This window comes from Triturus cristatus, chromosome 2_2 (genome assembly GCF_964204655.1).
Source record: "Triturus cristatus chromosome 2_2, aTriCri1.1, whole genome shotgun sequence".
Taxonomy (NCBI): Eukaryota; Metazoa; Chordata; class Amphibia; order Caudata; family Salamandridae; genus Triturus; species Triturus cristatus.
In genome coordinates this window covers 839,316,902-839,335,488 of record NC_140582.1, presented here as the reverse complement: position 1 = coordinate 839,335,488, position 18,587 = coordinate 839,316,902, and the positions used below count along the sequence as shown (strand labels likewise).

General features: G+C 39.3%; 1 long non-coding RNA gene across 1 annotated transcript in view; it reads right to left on the bottom strand.

Annotated features, from left to right (window-relative positions):
• Positions 1-1,513: 1,513 nt before the first annotated feature.
• Positions 1,514-18,587, bottom strand: part of LOC146862855 (uncharacterized) — a 165,837-nt gene continuing 148,763 nt past the window's right edge. The window contains exon 3 of the long non-coding RNA XR_014978190.1: positions 1,514-5,250. This is a non-coding gene — a long non-coding RNA (uncharacterized LOC146862855). The remainder of the gene's footprint in view (positions 5,251-18,587) is intronic.

Here is an 18,587-nt window from a genome sequence, read left to right as displayed (position 1 = left end):
TTGACCACCCTCACAACCTTCCACCATTGACCGTTAGTCAATTTCACAGCACAACAATCCTCACTTACTTTTTCCACTTAGAATGGAAAACCAAACTTCAACCTGCCTTTCAACACTTTGCACACAGGTGATCCGACATGCACCCAATCGTCTCTAACCAGGTTCAGCATCCTAGTCCCTGTAACCTGATCAAACATTCTCTTGCTGCTACCTCGACTCACTTGAATATTAGACCGAACCATATCCAAATCACAATTCACATCAACATTGATTTTGGACAACCTAGTCAACCAGAACGGTTTAAGTAAATCATACGCTGTTCTCCCCCTCACTGCCACAAAAGAAGAAACACCTGTGACATTATGTGGTGTATTACACTAAGACCATAGCGTTGCTCGAACAGCATCAGCAATATCCACTCCACCAACCACAGCACCCCTGATGCATTGCGACACCAATCTATTTATCCTTTCTATTTGACCATTGCTTTAGGGGTGATAACAAATGCATCTTTTGTGTTTTATGCCCGCACCCCGTAGAAATTCTTTCATTTCAGCGGACACGAATTGCACACCATTGTCAGTTTCAGAAGAAAACCCCTCCCTAGCAAAAACATCTGTAGGAAAAGTTACAACCACCTTAATACTCATCTCACTCACAAACTTTACCTCCAGGCATTTTGACAAATGATCAACCAGCACAATAACAAACCATTGAGCATTCTGTAAAATATGACGCTCTCCCAAAAAATCAATGCTGACCTTCTTCCAAACCTTTTCTCGACAACGTACTTCAGTCATTAGCGGTGTGAAACACTTCAAACTCTTGTCATTCTGTGAGCACGTAGAATACCTCACAACCACATCCTCCTCATGTCTATTCATCCCAGGCCACCGATAGGTTTCTCTGAGTCTTTTCTTTTTAAGAGTCATACCCAAATGACCCTCATGCAAGAGACGTAACATGATCCTCTGATGACACTAGGAGGGACTAACTTGTTCGATCTAAATAACAGCTCAGAATCCACAGATGGCTCAGTCTGGACCTTGCTGTAAGACTTCAATTCCACAGAAAAAGTCCTCTGTTTAAGCCATCCTTCCTTCATGTACTCCATAACCTCCCCTAAAACAATGTCATGTTCCAGTGCATTCCTCCATTCCTGCTCACATACACACTTTTCATCACTCCAATTCACGTTAGCTACCAAACAATCCTCATCGTGTTGATCCTCCAGGTTCACATCTACCTCATACAGGAAACAAGGAAGCCTAGAATGGCAATTTGCTTTCTTATTATTCCTTCCCCTCTGTATGTGTTTGACTTCGAAATGATAAACTAGAAGCTTCACACTCTGTCTAACTAACCTTGCAGTAGCTTTTGTTGAAGGATAATTAGAACCTCAGATGATGGGCACCAATGTCTTATGATCAGTTTGCAAAAAGAATTAAACTCCCCAAACATAAGCCTTAAATCATTCAACAGCCCAGGTGCACAAGAGCATTTGTCGCTCTATCACAGAATAAAGCCTTTATTGAGGCTTCAAAGTTTGTAAGGCAAACACAACTACATGCTCAGATTCACCTCTGCCTTGAGACAAAACAGCCCCCAAACCCACATTACTCACATCCACCATGATCACCGAAGGCTTTCTTGGTCCATATAGACTGAGAAGAGGAGCGTTGTACAGTTTTCTCTTCACCTCCTGAAAAGCATTTTCTTGAGGCTGGCCCCACACAAATCTGACATTTTTCTTTAATATGAGCCTCAAATGTATTGGCAAAAGTCTGAATACATTCTGTATAGCACTCGCACACACCCAAGAAAGCCTGAAGAAATGACGGCCACTTTAGCGGGGGCAAAATTGTTTCAAAAACTTGATACGAGGTTGGCGTATCATCTTATACGCTAGGATGTTGTTAACATCTCTACTCGCTCATTTAGTTGCCAGCTAGAAGTAACTCATTGATGGGTCTGGTTAACCTAACTGCTGATTGACATTGTTGTCTATTTACTTCACAACCCAATTTCTTTGCTGATCCAAGTCCCACAAGGATTCTTCTTTGCATAGTTACCATTGAGTCACCCGAGATTCAATCACTAATAAATTAATCTTACACGTCAGCAACAGTACCTTCAGAATGGTAAAGAGCCTATGTGATTACACTTCTAAATATATCTACCACCTTATGTAACTCAGATATCCTCTTCCATTACTTTTAATTCTCTTCTCAAGCCTTTTCAAGCAGGCTTCTGCCCTTTTTATGGTATTGATTGTTGTGCAGAATGAGCTCTGCATGATCTTTAATCCAGGAGGCATGGTGGCTCTCATTCTTCTTGATTTCTTTGAGGTCTTTGACACAATGTCACATGCAGCACTCATTACAAAGCTGTATGCGGCAAGGCTCAGAGGATGAGCACTGTACTGGAGCTCTTCCTTCTTTTCTTTCAGATTGAATCAGGAGGTCTTAATGCTACCTTTTTGTTCTTTCATTCCTAAAAGTCATTGTGGAGTCTCCCCAGACCTCATCTCTTAGCCCTTGCTTATTCAATCTTTGTGACTCCTCGAGGCAAGCCTATTTAGTCATAAAGTTTGTCTTGTTTGTGGTATGCTGATGACACTCAGCTCATTCTGAGTTTAGATTCTGAACTTCTAGGCTTCTCTGCTCATCTTTCGCAATTGCTCAGATGAAGCGCAACTGCCTTAAAGTTGGCACAGATAAAACAAAGGTGGTGATACTGGGGCCCTGCTGTGACCTGGTGGTCAGCCTGGTGGCTGGTGATGGTAAGGAAATGCCCCACGCCCTCCTTTGCGGTAAAATATATTGGTGTTCATTTTGATGGCAGACTCTCATTCAAGCTGCGGATTTCTAAAGTATCATTGCCAAAAAACACAGACGTTCTGGTACCAGCTCTCTCTTCCAAAGAAAACCAAACCAATTTTCCAGAAAGAGACTTCAAACTACTATTCAAGCCCTTGTACTCTCACATCTGGATGGTGATAGTGCCCTACTCCATGGCATCCTTGACTTCACACAGTCCCACTTTAGGAGCATTGTACACCAAAGCACAACTCACATAGGGCCTGAAGAAATATGATCACATTACCCCTATTCTGATGGAACTCCTTTGACTCTCTTTGCCGGCGTGCACCATCTTCAAAACCAGCTGCATCATTTACAAAGCTATAATGACCAGCACCACGCTTATCTTGCAGTCATGGACCAAATGTCTGGTAGTTCCAAGCTCACCTGCAGCCTGGATTTCATCAGACGGAAGACCTAAATTTGTAAAAAAAGAAGAAGCAAGACAACAGGCATTTTCCAAGTATGCTGTTAAAATCTGGAACAACATCCCCATATCCATCAGGGCCACCTCAACTTAATCCAATGTAGTAAAGAGTTGAAGTCTCATCTCGTTAAAGACATTACATCACAATGCATTAACCGTCCACAAAACACCTTCCTCTCCTTGTTTGTTGACCTTAACTTTGATTTTCACGATGTACAGCACTCTGCTGCCTTTTGGTTATGTTTGTGCTATAGAAATACTATATACATTCATATATATCCATACTGCTTTTTCATCTAAAAACCTTAAAGATGATCCTCATGTTTCTCCCAGATCACACCCTTTATAACATTATTATGCCAATGCCAACATTCTTCCTGTAACCACTCTCTACATTTGCTTCAAACCTCTGTGGACTGGCTATTGCTTAAACTCCACTTTCCAAGCACTTAAATTCACTGGGTCCCTGTATACAAGCATGTCTTTTTCATAGGTCTTTGTGCTTGTTTCAAAACTCTTTATTGTAACAGTCCATCTTTTATAAAGTCCATCTTTCATCTTCAAATTCTCGACGAAGGGGCACAACAATGCACCTGCAGCCCCTATGGCACATGGGTGCCCCAACCCTTAAGTGGACCCCCATACATCCCATGGCCTATACATATCTGTAAGATATGGGAGACTCAGAGGCCCCTCATCACATTCGTTAATCAATTAGTTATTCATAAAATAAAGACATCTCCTCAAAATGGGTATCATTTACTTTATAGGTGTTGTCCCTTTGGCCCATCGATATTTGATCTATCTACTAACTATATGTAATTTAGTACGTTTTTAAAAACTTGGCAATTACAGCACTAACTGGGCATGTTCTAACCACTTTATGTCTGCTGGCGGAGCACCACGATTCCTTTGGACATTACATTAGCAGGCTCTACAAAACAAATAAACAAAATTGAACATTAATTGTGCCTGACCATTCATTCTAAGCTCTTTAAGAACCTCACCAATACTCAACTATACATACAAAGTAACTTCCACATGTAGTGATGTCATTTACATCTAAAAACCCAGCTGCAGAAACTGATAATTAATTTACCATTCTTTCAAAAAAAGCCCTTAAGTCATAGTGTGCAACTAAATTCAGTATTTCAGTGGGGGCTATGGTGATGTAAATAAATGGTTAGCTAACACTCATTTATATTTTTGTAGAGGAGCGATCTGAACATTCTGAAACGTAAGCCTTTCGTTTGATTAGGATATTTTTCTGAGTAAATGAATTTCTAAAACTTTTTTACATTCATTTCCATTCTCCATTCCTCTTCTCAATAGTCTTATTATTCTTCATCCTTTTTCCCTTCCTGTCTGCGGAGGTAATTTACTGTGAAACTTTCTGTTTTTATTACATATAATTGTGCACTTGGGTAAATACCGTATTGCCAACAGCTTTGATACAATTACAATGACATCTTTTGTAGGAATCACCTTACAAACACTTGTATGGGCGTACAAACACCGGGTGTTGGTTGCATGTTGGAATTCATGAAGCCTGTCTAAAGATTCTTAGTTAAACAAATATGTTGAGAACATCATTGAATTCTAGTGCTGATCTTGCTTGTATGTTTTGCAAGAATATACCTGTAAGGTCATGGAGGACTGACAGCTGGTTCGTATTTTGATCCAGCTCACAGAAATAGTTATATGTTAACGAAGTTGGTATTAAAAATGTTTGTTGGCTAATTGCAAAATTAACTAAACTTGTATTTTTCTTGGACAGGCATCAGTTAATATTCCGCCAGGTATATGGCATTCCTGTTGCTCTCCTGGTAATATGAGACCATATCTCAGGAGTCGCTGACAGGCGGTAGCTCTCTGTGCTGTTTCCCTTGGTTGTACCAGCATCATCTGTAACTGTGGAGCACGCAGTTGATGGATCGTCTCCAGGTCATTCCTCATTATCACCTGGAACATAAATTGTATTCAAATCATTACCACTAGGTGAAACATATTGCCCACAGATGAAGGACACAAAGGGTATGTCTTGCAGAAAGCGTTTGATGTGCTTCAAGGCTCTCCACTGTTACCTGTGTAAGATAAACATGCAGCAGCTCTTATCCCTGAGCCATAGGTCTGGCTCATTGTGCTTCACCTACTCAAGCAATACACTGTTCCTCTTGGGAATTACTGATAGTGACCAACATGATAACACACAGCAGTTTTTGCTAACCAGGTTTCCACAGAACGAAAGGATCCTCAGAACATTGTCAGGTATTCTTTGAGAAATTGCTGAATACTGCATTGTTGGATAAATGGATAAGTAATACATTTACTATAAAAGGAAATGTTTAAATACCACAAAGAACTCCAAACACACCTTGAAACATCTCTGGAATGTTTGTCTGGCAATGGACAATACTGGCTTAACCTCAGATACACTACCAAGTGCCTTTTCGTTTCTTTCCTTTGGTCAGTTCATACTTGAGGTCACATTTATTTATATTGTGTCCATGTTTGTTTTATATTATTTTGGAGGAGTCTTACAGTGGTGACAGACAGCCAAAATATGTGCTGCCAGAAGACAAAAAGGTCAGGGTGGTAAACACTCAGTATTCTGTCAAAATATTATGTATAAAAATATTGTGATACAAAAATATCATGTCAAAAATATTGTGATTCCAAGAGTATTGGCGGACAAATTATAGACGGTAAGATTATCATTTTTTTAAAAGTATTTAACATCTTTTTTTAATAAACTTGTATATACATTTTGATAAATTTCAGTTTAGCTTTATAAATTACTAGTATTGTAATACGTTTTATGTTAAATTTATTTTAGTATATTTTGTAAATTTGTATGCAAGTATATATTTTTTAAAATTTAATTTGCAATTATTTATTAATTGTTAATTTAGTGGATTGCTGGGTATGTAGGGATTAGGGGTAGAGGTTTTCAATATATAAATAATTTTTAATCTATATTATTTTTATTTATTTATTTTATTGGTATTTTTAAATGTTAATAATTAATTGATACTTTTAAATCATTCAATATATTTTTATGAATTGATAATTGGTTCATCAATATATTAATGTGTTAACTGTCTTGGTTTTATGTTTATTATCAGTGTAAATTTGAGTTGTTTGTGTTAATTTTGAATGTAATATCACTAAGTTTCTTAAAAAATCAATTCTAATTGTTTATCGGTGTTCATATGTATGTTAGTAGGGTGCCAATTTTTTTCAATTGAAAATATTTTTAATCTTTTTATTATAAAATTTGTATTAATTAAATTACATTTTATTTGATCATAAATGCGTAACTATGTTATTTTAAAGATATTTTAAAATTAGATTTTTTTGTCTATATTTAAAAGTTTTATTAATAAAATCAGAGTGGTAATATTAAATCTGACCTCTTAAAAATACAAAACTTTCCCTACTGTTTCTCAGGTTGGAGTGATAATAGTAAATCTACCCCTCCATAGTTCGGAACTTTGTAAAGAAAAGAAAAGTTATAGTTATCACAAAAATGTATAATGTACTCTTTCTTTACAAACCCTACCTAAACTGTACAAACATAAAAAAATCTACAGTTAGAGTTATAACAAAAATTTATAATTTACGCACAACCTTCAAATTACTATAAATTGCGCATCTCAGCACTCAGTGTTGCCAGCTCACTCGTGACACTACATTAACTATAATTCAGCACTCAACCATGCACAGCATGGTCACAAATTATGTCAATTGAGATGTTATAAGTGCTGTTGTGAATGCTATGATTTTACATGGCATAAGTAATGTAATGTGAAAGGGTATAAGCAGTGTACGGAGAAGCCGCTAGTTATAGTTAATGTACTGCTACAAGTGAGCGGACACCACTGTGTACTAAGGCCCCTGACTTCTAGTAATTTGAAGGTGGTGTGTACATTATAAATTTCAGTTATAACTCTAACACTCCAGTGCTGTAGAGTGCAGTGGCGTACAGTAAAGTAGGGTGTCATAGAGTATGGTAGAGTGGAGTGGCATACACTGTTATAAAGTCAAATGGCATATAGTGGTGTAAGTGGAGTTGCCTACTGTGGAGTAGTGGAATAGAGTGGACTTAAGTGGGGTGGAGTGGCATACAGAGAGTTGCATAGATTGTCATTGTGTGGAGTAGCGTATTGTAGAATAACACAGAGTGGCATACAGTGGAGAAGAGTGTTGTACAGTGGAGTGTAGGGGTGTAGAGTAGAGTACAGTTTCGTAGTGGGGCATAGAGTGTAGTAAAGTCATGTAGAGTGGAGCAGAGTGTTGTAAAGTCGAGTGGCGTATACTGAAGTGTCAGACATTGGCGTAGACTGGGGTACTGTCCCATTCAGTAGAGTAGAGTGGAATGGAGTTGAGTGGAGTGGTGTACAGTGTTCTTACATATAGTGTCATGGCTCAAACTTTCATCTAAGTACATGGGTGCTGCTAGGATTTACCTGAAAGACTCTCTAGAACAGCCTGGTTTGTGAGGCTTCAGGGAGACTTCAGGTACACAGGAAAGCTTTAAAAAACTTGTGAACAAAACAGTCAAAAGAGCCTCCTTGCTGGGGGATAAAGCAGCAGTATCGGCAAGGGCGCATGAATGGTTCACACTACAAATGTATACAACGTCAATCCCACAACTTTAATTAGACACTGGTTTCTCCAAAATCACCAAGGAGAAATGTCTATCATATCGCCTAGGCATACTAACTTCAGTATTGCATCTTCCACCATGGAAGCGCTCCTCGTCATCATTACGCTGCTGGTTGTGGGTGGAGAAGAGAGAGGACATTGTCCACCTGTTATGTATATGCAAGGAAATGCTGCATGAATGGAGAGCATTGCTGAGGCCAGTCTTGAACTTCAAAAGAATAAGGATATGTAGGCATGCAGTAACTGCATGCTTCTCTGGCAAGGATGTACAACTGAACTTCCGCATGGTAAAGTTTCTGAGAATATTCGAACAAAGACTAAAAACTAGAGATATAGTGGAAGGAGTCAGCAATTGTCAGATTGAACAACAGGAGGGCACACAGAAATAACTTGCAACAGTCCAGCAGCTGCTGACAAGCTCGAATATGACTCGTTACTATGCAAGTCATTACATTGCGTGGCATTACAACGTGGTCATTACAACGACCGCGCTGTTACCACGCAATACCATTACTACGCAAGTCATTACATCTACTGCAAGTCGATGTAATGACTTGCGTAGTAATGACATTACGTGGTAACAACGCGGTCGTTGTAACGACTGCGTTGTAATGACATTGCGGTGTAATCACTGCGATGTAAAGGTTGTTTCCCACAAGGACCATCCTTAAAGAACTCAAAAGCCCACTTACTGATTTTATTGCAGACTCAACGTAAAACTCCTAGGAGTGTTTTAAACTGTATTTTAATTGTTTAAATTTGCACTGACAAATTAATTTATAATTTTATTTGCAGCTGCTTTGCACATAACTGCAGAACTTGCACAATCTTAATAATCACAACTGACAAGACTAGGTAGTCGGTTGGAACACAGTTAATTTGTTCTACTTTACCATAAAACAAAGGCTGGGGTTCAACCTCTGGATAGGGGGAAGGAAAATATTCCTTGTTGTCAGAGGCTGTGCTGTCATGAGGCACGGCAGCAGAATGTCGCCTGTTCCCAATGCCCCTCCAAGATTTCCAGCAATACGTAATTCTTAATACACAATGCTATGAAACCCCAGGGGGGAAAGGGGATGGGACAGAGAAGAGACAGGCACACTCGTCTGGTTCTTCTTCCTGCTTCAGACGTCTTCCTTCGGCAATTCTTGTTCGCTAAGAAGAAAAAGTTTAACACTTAATTTTCTACTATCTCCTAAGCTCTCCCACTCCTTGCCCACTTTGTTCAAAACCTACCCTAAGGAGGTGTGACCCTGGCTCCTCTTCTATCTGAGTGATACTTGTTGGTTGGATGCTGCAACTAAACAAATATGTGCGTTAATGCCCTTTCTAGTGCTTGTTTATCTTCTATATTAACTTCCTCTCTCTCTCTCTTTTTATTTCAGATTTCTCACCTCACGTTATCACTGCAGACGCTGTAAATGGATTCTCAGGTAAGTGTTTTCTCTTGTTGTACTTTATTATCTTCCCTATTTACAATTCTTTGAATGATGTACCTCTTTCCAAGATTTATTCCTTATCTTTTCCCTTCCTTGCTTATGTTTTTATTTATCACTGCCTCTTGAAAAATGTATCGTTTTGAGTTTTGATTAGACCTTTCTGCTTGTGCTGACTCTTATTCCTTTTACTTAAAAAGTGAAACTATTCTCACAGGCTGCGCATGCTCCCCTCTAACACTTGGCCACGCTGGAGCGCTACTCTCTAATTAACTCAGTTACGTTTCTGCGCATGCCCAACTTCCCAAAAACACGGAACAGTGTTACTTCCGATATTTCAAAACTTCCACTAGACACTCTGATATTTGTGCATCTCGTCGAGTCTTCACACGCCGACTTCACAGAAACAAAAGGTCGACGTCTGTCTCTCTTCCCAGTTCAGGTGAAGTGCGCCACAGCGCGGGCTCAGCACCTGGACATTCCAGATTGCTGCCACACGCTAGAGCGCGAACTTATTACTCTTGGTGTCTTCCGATGGCCGCCATCTTTAGGGGCGATTAACAACGGCCTTCTCAACCCTCTTGGAGCCATCATTCTTTTTGTCTGAGTTTTGTGGATGATTACACCCACAATTTGTCTCATCCTCTGCGGGAGTTTAGCGATCCTGACACTTGTAGATAACCTAAATGCCTCTTTTTAGTTGTCATTTTTAATATGTAATGTATGCAGGGAAACATGAGTTATTGAACTATCAACGATTGTACAATCTCTAAACGGTACTGTAGATTTTGTATGTGCATCATTGCAATGGTTCTAATTAACCATGCAAATAAAGTTACTTACTTACTATCATAGCGTACAGTGGAGTGATGTAGAATGGAGTGGCATTAAGTGGAGTGAGGTAAAGTGTCATAGCATACAGCAGAGAGGCATAGATTGGAGTGGCAGCAAATGGAGTGGTGTAGAGTGGAGTGGTGTTGTGTGAAGTGGAGCAGAGGGAAATGTGTAGAGTGTCATACAGTGTAATAGGGTGGTCGGAAGACCACCTGCGCTGCACACAGTGAGTCTGCTGGTCCGTGGACCCCCAGACTCGTAATTGAGCCCTAAGTGTGGTGTAAAAAATATTTTTCCCTTCCAAATGAAAATTGTGAAATATCGTTAATGTGAAATGTAATGTAGTAGATCTATTCATTTTTTTACCTAATGTTTTTTAATATAAGTACATGATACTACACTAAAATTTCTCTTAAATCTAGAAAAATATTATTTGTTTTAATTTGTACATATCTAATTTTGTTACGTTTTTTAAAGTAGCACAGTCATTTCAATGTATTATCATAGTATCATAGTACTTGTCATTCATTTTTAAAAATGTAATATTAAAAAAAATTAAAGAGACACTGTAGTAGACTATATTTAGAAAATAAAGTATAACACGCAGTTTATTTTTTAATTATTGACTGTAGATTTTATGTTTTTTAAAATTTGTGCTGCACTTTGTAGGTAGTATTGCGGTTCTCCGCAAAGTTAAAAATATATTTATATATCATAAATGAAAAATACACTGTAGTACATTATATTTGTAAAATATAGTGTGGTACAGCATTTATGTTACTTTTCTAACCTTTTTTCATCTATATATATTTATATCAAACTTTAAATAATTTTCCCTACTTACTACCATACATAGTCATCAAATTTCTTTGACCTCCTTTTGGTTTGAGCTTCTAACTTGACAACGAGTGACAGTAATGTTTCAAATGTGTAGCTGCCTCCTTACCATGCTGTGTCCGGCATGATTTGGCATGCACTGCAGAGACACTTCAGTCCTTCAGTCTAACACACTTCCTCTTGCATTCTTCCTGAGAAAACTTGACCGTGCCAATATAGCACAATTATTCACACAATAAATAACTCGGTGGGGTTGGTATTCCTTCTCTTATGTTGTCGAGATATAAAGTAAAACCGGACCCAAGCAGGCACAGCTCCAACTGACCCTCCAGATCCTCACTGTCAAGACAACCGCATTGGAATGCCATGACATCGAACAAAACCCCTTACAATTCTATTACCGAATCAACAATTACCACTTTCATAAAGTAGTAATAGGTAGGGAATAAATATAAAACCTAATACCTAACTATATCTAAGGCCCTACCCACAAACACAGCCAAAGGGTTCCTAAAACACCATGGCTGCCTTTTACTTTGTAAAGGCAGTCATTAGCCAATAACATAATATCTTGTCAACACTATGTACCACAGTACTTTTGCGAAATACTGTGACATTTTGCAAAACTACAGCGGTCTGAGATATCACTAAATTTAAATGCCTTATAACTTTAAAAATACTGACCCTAATAATCTGTACTACCAAAATGGATCATCTGCACACCATAATCTACAATCCTGCCAAATTTCAAGGAAATGCGATTGGCTGTTTGCCCACTACACGTGAGTACAGAGACTATAGATAATACATTGGTAGAAATACGCATTTTGTGAACCCCCTCTTTTCTTTGCACCCCCTTGTCCAATCACTGCAAAACTGTGCATCATCCGAAAAAGCTATAGGTCTGCAAGGTTTCGTGGAGATTTGTCAAACGGGCACAAAGTTATTAATGGTCAAAAATATGAGTTATTCTTATCTCTGGGAATCCATTGTAAAAAATATGTATATATAATTTACATTACTAATCAAAACTATTTGTTTTAGTAGATGTAATTAATGAATCCATCCCCAATGTCTATATTAAGCAGAGTATCAATAAAACAATCACTGGCCGAGCCAATAGTTCTGGCCTGTATGAGAAAGTGGAAGGGTGAATGGATGGACTTGAGAATTATTCAACGGTTCAATTGCTGCATGAATGGCTAGATCACGAAGTGCATGGATGGGTGAATGAATAAGTTACTGAGTGCATCAATGAAAGAGTAAATGTGCGGATGGATAGCACAGAGAGTGCATAGGTGGATGTCTAGATGAATGCGTCGGTGTATTAGTGAACTAAGGGAGCAAGGGCTGTGTGTAGGGCAAAGCAAAGGCAGGATGGTGAAGGGAGCAATGTGGGAGCATGGGTCGTGTTAGATATTGGGGCAGCGAATAAGTGAGTAATTGAGTGCGTGGGTGGAAGAGTGAGTGCATTGAAGGGTTAGTGCAAGGACGAATAAGTGCCTGAATGGATGATGAGTGGATGGATGATTAGATCAATGGGCGGGGGCATCAATGAAGGGCAGTTTGACAGAGCAAGAGGGAGTATTGGTGAGCAAGGGAAGGATGATGGGATTGGATCAGTGAAGGATGAAGTATATTAAAGAAATACCAGTGTATGTAGTAAGGCTTGTGTGGGTGAAGGTGAGGAAGAGCAGTTCAAGTCTGGTGCTCTGGTTTGCCACACCCGTGACTCCACAGATGTTATCTGATCCTCTGTGTTGCTCATTCCCCTTTGGGGTTGGTGCTAAGGAACACCTACGCATTACAACCAATAAGCACCTGGTGGAGGTTCAGTGCTTCTGTATGTCCTTCAGAGGCCCCTGCCAGGAAACTTAATACTGCATCCTGACCTGTTGGGTGTGAACTTCCTGCAAGCAAATGAAAACTTCTAACCAGAAGCGTGAATCAAAGGCAGGAGTAGATCAGAAGGTCTGCCTTCACCTCCGCCTAGTGGTACTGCTCCTCCTCGTGGATGGGCAGTTTTTTTTCACTCTAGGGTTGATACCTGCCTCCTGCAACCTTGTCCAGGGGCCCAGCTGCTGCTGCAGCAACCAGGCGCAGTCTGGAAAAGTGCTCCTGTGAGCCATTCTGTCGTGGAAGAACTAAGAACTGCATTGAAAGCCACATATCTCGTGTTTGACGGACACAACGCTGGGAATAGGATGACATGCCGTGAATTGATGAGCTCCTGGCATCCAGGAAGTTTAGCACGGTTACATTATACTCTTCATTATTACAGAAGTATGGGTGAATTTCAAAGTACATATGTACATGTGGGCAGTGCTGTAACAAAACCTTATGGGCCCCTCCTGCAATGTATGCTTGGTGGGCCCCATGCCCTCGTCCTGCCTCTCAGCTCCTTCCCACTTGTTTTATTGCATAATCAACAGGAGTTTCAGTGAGATGATTAGAACATATAAACATACTCTGCAGCTAGAGTGACAGCAGGGCATACCAAAAGCTGTATTATTCATTTACAGAGTTGTTGTTGAGGGGCTGACTGTGTGTATGGCTCAAAGAATCAGGTAGGGGGCTAGTGTGATAGGATTTTGAAGATGCAGAAGAAAGATAATCAACATGTGATGAAGATGAAACTGTCACCATTACTACCATCCCCTTTTATTATTAAGTGTTTCCTTCCTTCACATGTTATATTTCTTACTTCTGTACTTTTTTGGGTAGAACTATATATAGACTACATGTTGTTGACGCTTCCTGCAGGTCACTTGTGAAAAGGCGCGGTCTAGCTTGGCCTGATAATTAGGTGGCCTGGGTTCGCCTCAATTTACCTTATAGTGTGATTTTGGAAAACAATATATTCTTCTCTGTACCTTGCTATCCCTTTCATCAAAATTGGGAGTGCCTAGAGCGGTTTACGTTTACAGATAAGGTAGTTACTGCATACACACCATCCCCATGCTGTGAAGTGCCGGAGAGTCAAACTATTTTAGGAGAAGTGAGGGGAGGAATAGGTCCTGCTTCAAGTAAAGTTGGAGAAACTGTAGCCGAATTGATTTTTACCACATACATGTCCAAAGAAATTATCTAGAAATCAGAAGGTTTTACACACCATTCAGAAGGGGACCTCACAGTACATCCAGGGCTGGTAGGTTAAGGTTTGTCACAGAACCGTTAGGCATTATTTCTTAGCATCAGCTCATCATCTATGTGCCTTGCAGATAAATATGCATCCATCAGAAACACTTCATGCTATTGTTAGTCAAAAGAGAAACGATTGTGCCACGCAAGATGCAGTACCTATACCTTGTCCATGGTTGTTTAAGTGTGACTTGGTAACCCTCAAAATATTAGTCCCACAAAAATACTATTATGCTTTTTGGGTTCACTGCTAGAATATCGATGACAAAACCATTGATGTTAAAACTATCCAAAAATAAATATAGAATACAAAAATATCGACTACTATACCCACACAGGTATGTACAAAAATATAGAATCCAAAATGTTGATGTAAAAAATATTGATTTAAATATATATATATAGAATAAAATAATATATATTAATATATATTAATATTACATTTAACAAAATAAATTAAATTTAATATATATTTCTACAACATATTACAAACAAACTTAATTTAAAAAAATAAAAACCCAAACGTAATAATTTATACATATATATATATATATATGTATGTATATATATATATATATATATATATATATACATGCATATATATATATATTACCTACTGGCGGTCGCCAGTAGGTAGTTATAGTTAGGACCCTCTTACCATAGGAAATCCGCAACATTCTATTTTGAATAACTTTGGCGCCGGTCGACGAATCCTCGCCAAATTTTCAAAATAGGTGGGGCGTTGCGCTCCGCTCCTACCCTGAAAGTCTCGGGGGGATTCGTCAAGCGGGGGCTGAGATAAAAGGGGGGTCCCAAAACGCGTTTTTCCCATGCATTTTTCCATAGGACCTTTATACACAGCTACAGCCCGAACGGCTGAACAGAGTTAAATGAAATTTGGCAGAGAGGTAGTCCTCAGGTCAAGGAAGTGCCTTTTGTAGGTTTGGTGTAAATCTGTTCAGTAGATTCTGAGAAAATAGCCTTTAAATCAATATATATATCTGAGACAGCTTACGGTGCGCTTACGGTGCGCTTACCGTACGCGTACGGTGACGTGCGCGAGCGCGATTCTGATTGGCTGATAGATCTTAGTAAACATTCGAATCGGTCGAAACCAGGAAGCGGCGGCCGCCATTTCGTGTGTTTCAGTCAGAAAAAAAAAGGGAGATAACTTGAAAAGGGGGCAAGGAAGAGAGTTACAGACCCCCTAACATTTGAAAGGGGGTCAAAGAAGGACAGAAAAGTACAAAAAAAACATTTATTAATTTTTTTAAAAATCGCGGGGTACGCGTACGGTAAGCTAACCGTACGCGTACGGTAGAAAAAAAAATAAAAAATGAAATGAAATGCAGATTTAAGTGTTTAGATATTAGGGGGCTCTAAAAAGAGCCGTTGTGTTTATGAAGTGATTTTTTAGTGGTACCTACAAGTAAGTACCGATGCAGAGTCTAAGGTTCAAGAGGAAGACTCTGTTCCCTTCATCAATGAAGTGCACACCATCTCCTCTATAAATGTCTTGCATGTCGTAACGCAAGTTGTTGTGGTAAATGGAACCCATACCATAGTCTCGGAGGAAAGCAGAAACAGATTTGTTGACGTGCTTTCTTGCTTTGTCAATCTGTGGACAGAAATGATTGGACCAGTTCCATTTTTGCCTTTGGCATATGTTAGAAAACACAAAGGCAGTTTTAGGGAAAAGTGAAAACAGTTGTGCAAAGGTCTCCTTCATAAGCATTTCCAGACCTACCCCAGTCAAAGTGCCTAGGTCATTGCCACCACAGTGCACTATTATGAGGTCAGGGTGTTGGATTTGCATGAAGGATTTCACCAATGGCATCAATTGGTGCCACTTTAACCCTCTCTGACCAATCCATTTAATGTCTACATTTGGCAAAGCAAGGTCTCTCACCATACCTGTTTTCTCTGCATACTTTTCACTCCAGAAGACATTGCTGTACCCTACAATCCACACTGTGAACATCTTCAAAGGAGAACTGGATGCACTCAGGAGGTGTAATTCAGTAGAATGGTAAAAAGAAATGAAAGACAGTTTGGAAATGGAGGCATACATATATATATATTTTTTTTTTAAACTGATTGGCTGTTTCATACCATTCTACAATAAAAACTAGGCTGTATGTGTAAATTTATAGAAGCATGTTTTGTATTGGTACAGAAAAATATGTTATCAAAGAACAGTACTATGGATTTGCTGTTAGGTTTGAAAAGTCAAGCACTCCTGCTCTTTGGAAATTAAACATTGTTTGGTGAACTTCTGACCTAACTCTGCACAGCAGTGTTTCAAGAGCTGTTGCTATGGTAGCAGGCAGAAGTCAAGTTGGGGGAAGGGTACTAGGCAGAAGTCAAGTTGGGGGAAGGGTACTTTTGGAAAAGGGTTGGTTTTCAACCAATAGAAATGTGTGATTACATTTGAAAAAAAGGGGGAAGCACTGAGATTTGAAACTTACATGTATATGTGTGGAAAAAGAGAGGGAAACTTTGCCATTATCTGGTTCTGCTGAGAGGAGAGAGGTGTACAGAACAGAGATCCTGGCTCTGATAATCTGCTGTTTGAGTGCCACATTTCTTTCACAACTAACTAATTTTAAAGGTGAGTTTAGAGTTTGAGAGGGGATGTATATGGTAAATTAAGAAATGAATAATAGAATTGGAATTCCTTTTGTTGAAGTTGTGTTTATCATTTTCTGTTTTGGGAGAAATTTAAATGTGAGGAACATGTAAAATAATATGGACTATGTTTTCACGATAAATTAAGGTGCACTGGTATAAATAAGGAATACTTTAAGGGTTTGAGGTTGCACTCAGTAATGCAAATACATTCAGCATCAGTAAGGCTGGTTGCCCTTGCTGGAGTGTAGTCAGTCACCCAGGCTACACATGTTGTTGGTCTCAGAAAGCTGTTTGGTATTGCTCTGGTGATTTTACATTTGCATTAGATGGAAAGGGGGAGGTATTTTTTTTCTGCAGAAGCAGACTCTTAGCACACAGCCAGCTGCATATCCTGTGGAATCATGCATAGTATTCACAACCGAGTGGGGTTTGAGGTTTCAGTCAGTAATGCAAATACATTCAGCATCACTAAGGCTGGTTGCCCTTGCTGGAGTGTAGTCAGTCACCCAGGTTACACATGTTGCTGGTCTGAAAATGTTGTTTGGACATGTGCTTTTATAAGAATCTGAAAAGTGGATTCATAATGTGTCAGACTGTAAAAGTACTTATCACTTGCCAAAAAAAAGAGTAGTAAGTGTGCTTTGAAATTGACAAAGAAATTTTGTTTTTTGACTAATATGAAAACATGACTCTGTGTGCAAAGAGGAATTACAGGCAGAGATTTATTGCGTATTGCTCTGGTGATTTTACATTTGCATTAGTAGGAAAGGGGGAGCTATTTTTTTATGCAGAAGCAGACTCTTAGCACACAGCCAGCTGCTTATCCTGTGGAATCATGCACAGTATTCACAACCGAGTGGGGTTTGAGATTGCAGTCAGTAATGCAAATACATTCAGCATCACTAAGGCTGGTTGCCCTTGCTGGAGTGTAGTCAGTCACCCAGGCTACACATGTTGTTGGTCTCAGAAAGCTGTTTGGTATTGCTCTGGTGATTTTACATTTGCATTAGATGGAAAGGGGGAGGTATTTTTTTCTGCAGAAGCAGACTCTTAGCACACAGCCAGCTGCATATCCTGTGGAATCATGCATAGTAATCACAACCGAGTGGGGTTTGAGGTTTCAGTCAGTAATGCAAATACATTTAGCATCACTAAGGCTGGTTGCCCTTGCTGGAGTGTAGTCAGTCACCCAGGTTACACATGTTGCTGGTCTGAAAATGTTGTTTGGACATGTGCTTTTTTAAGAATCTGAAAAGTGGATTCATAATGTGTCAGACTGTAAAAGTACTTATCACTTGCCAAAAAAAAGAGTAGTAAGTGTGCTTTCAAATTGGCAAAGAAATTTCGTTTTGTGACTAATATGAAAACATGACTCTGTGTGCAAATAGGAATTACAGGCAGAGATTTATTGCGTATTGCTCTGGTGATTTTACATTTGCATTAGATGTAAAGGGGGAGCTATTTTTTTGTGCAGAAGCAGACTATTAGCACACAGCCAGCTGCTTATCCTGTGGAATCATGCACAGTATTCACAACCGAGTGGGGTTTGAGGTTGCAGTCAGTAATGCAAATACATTCAGCATCACTAAGGCTGGTTGCCCTTGCTGGAGTGTACTCAGTCACCCAGGTTACACATGTTGCTGGTCTGAAAATGTTGTTTGGACATGTGCTTTTTTAAGAATCTGAAAAGTGGATTTAAAATGTGGCAGACTGTAAAAGTATTTATCACTTGCCAAAAAAAAGAGTAGTAAG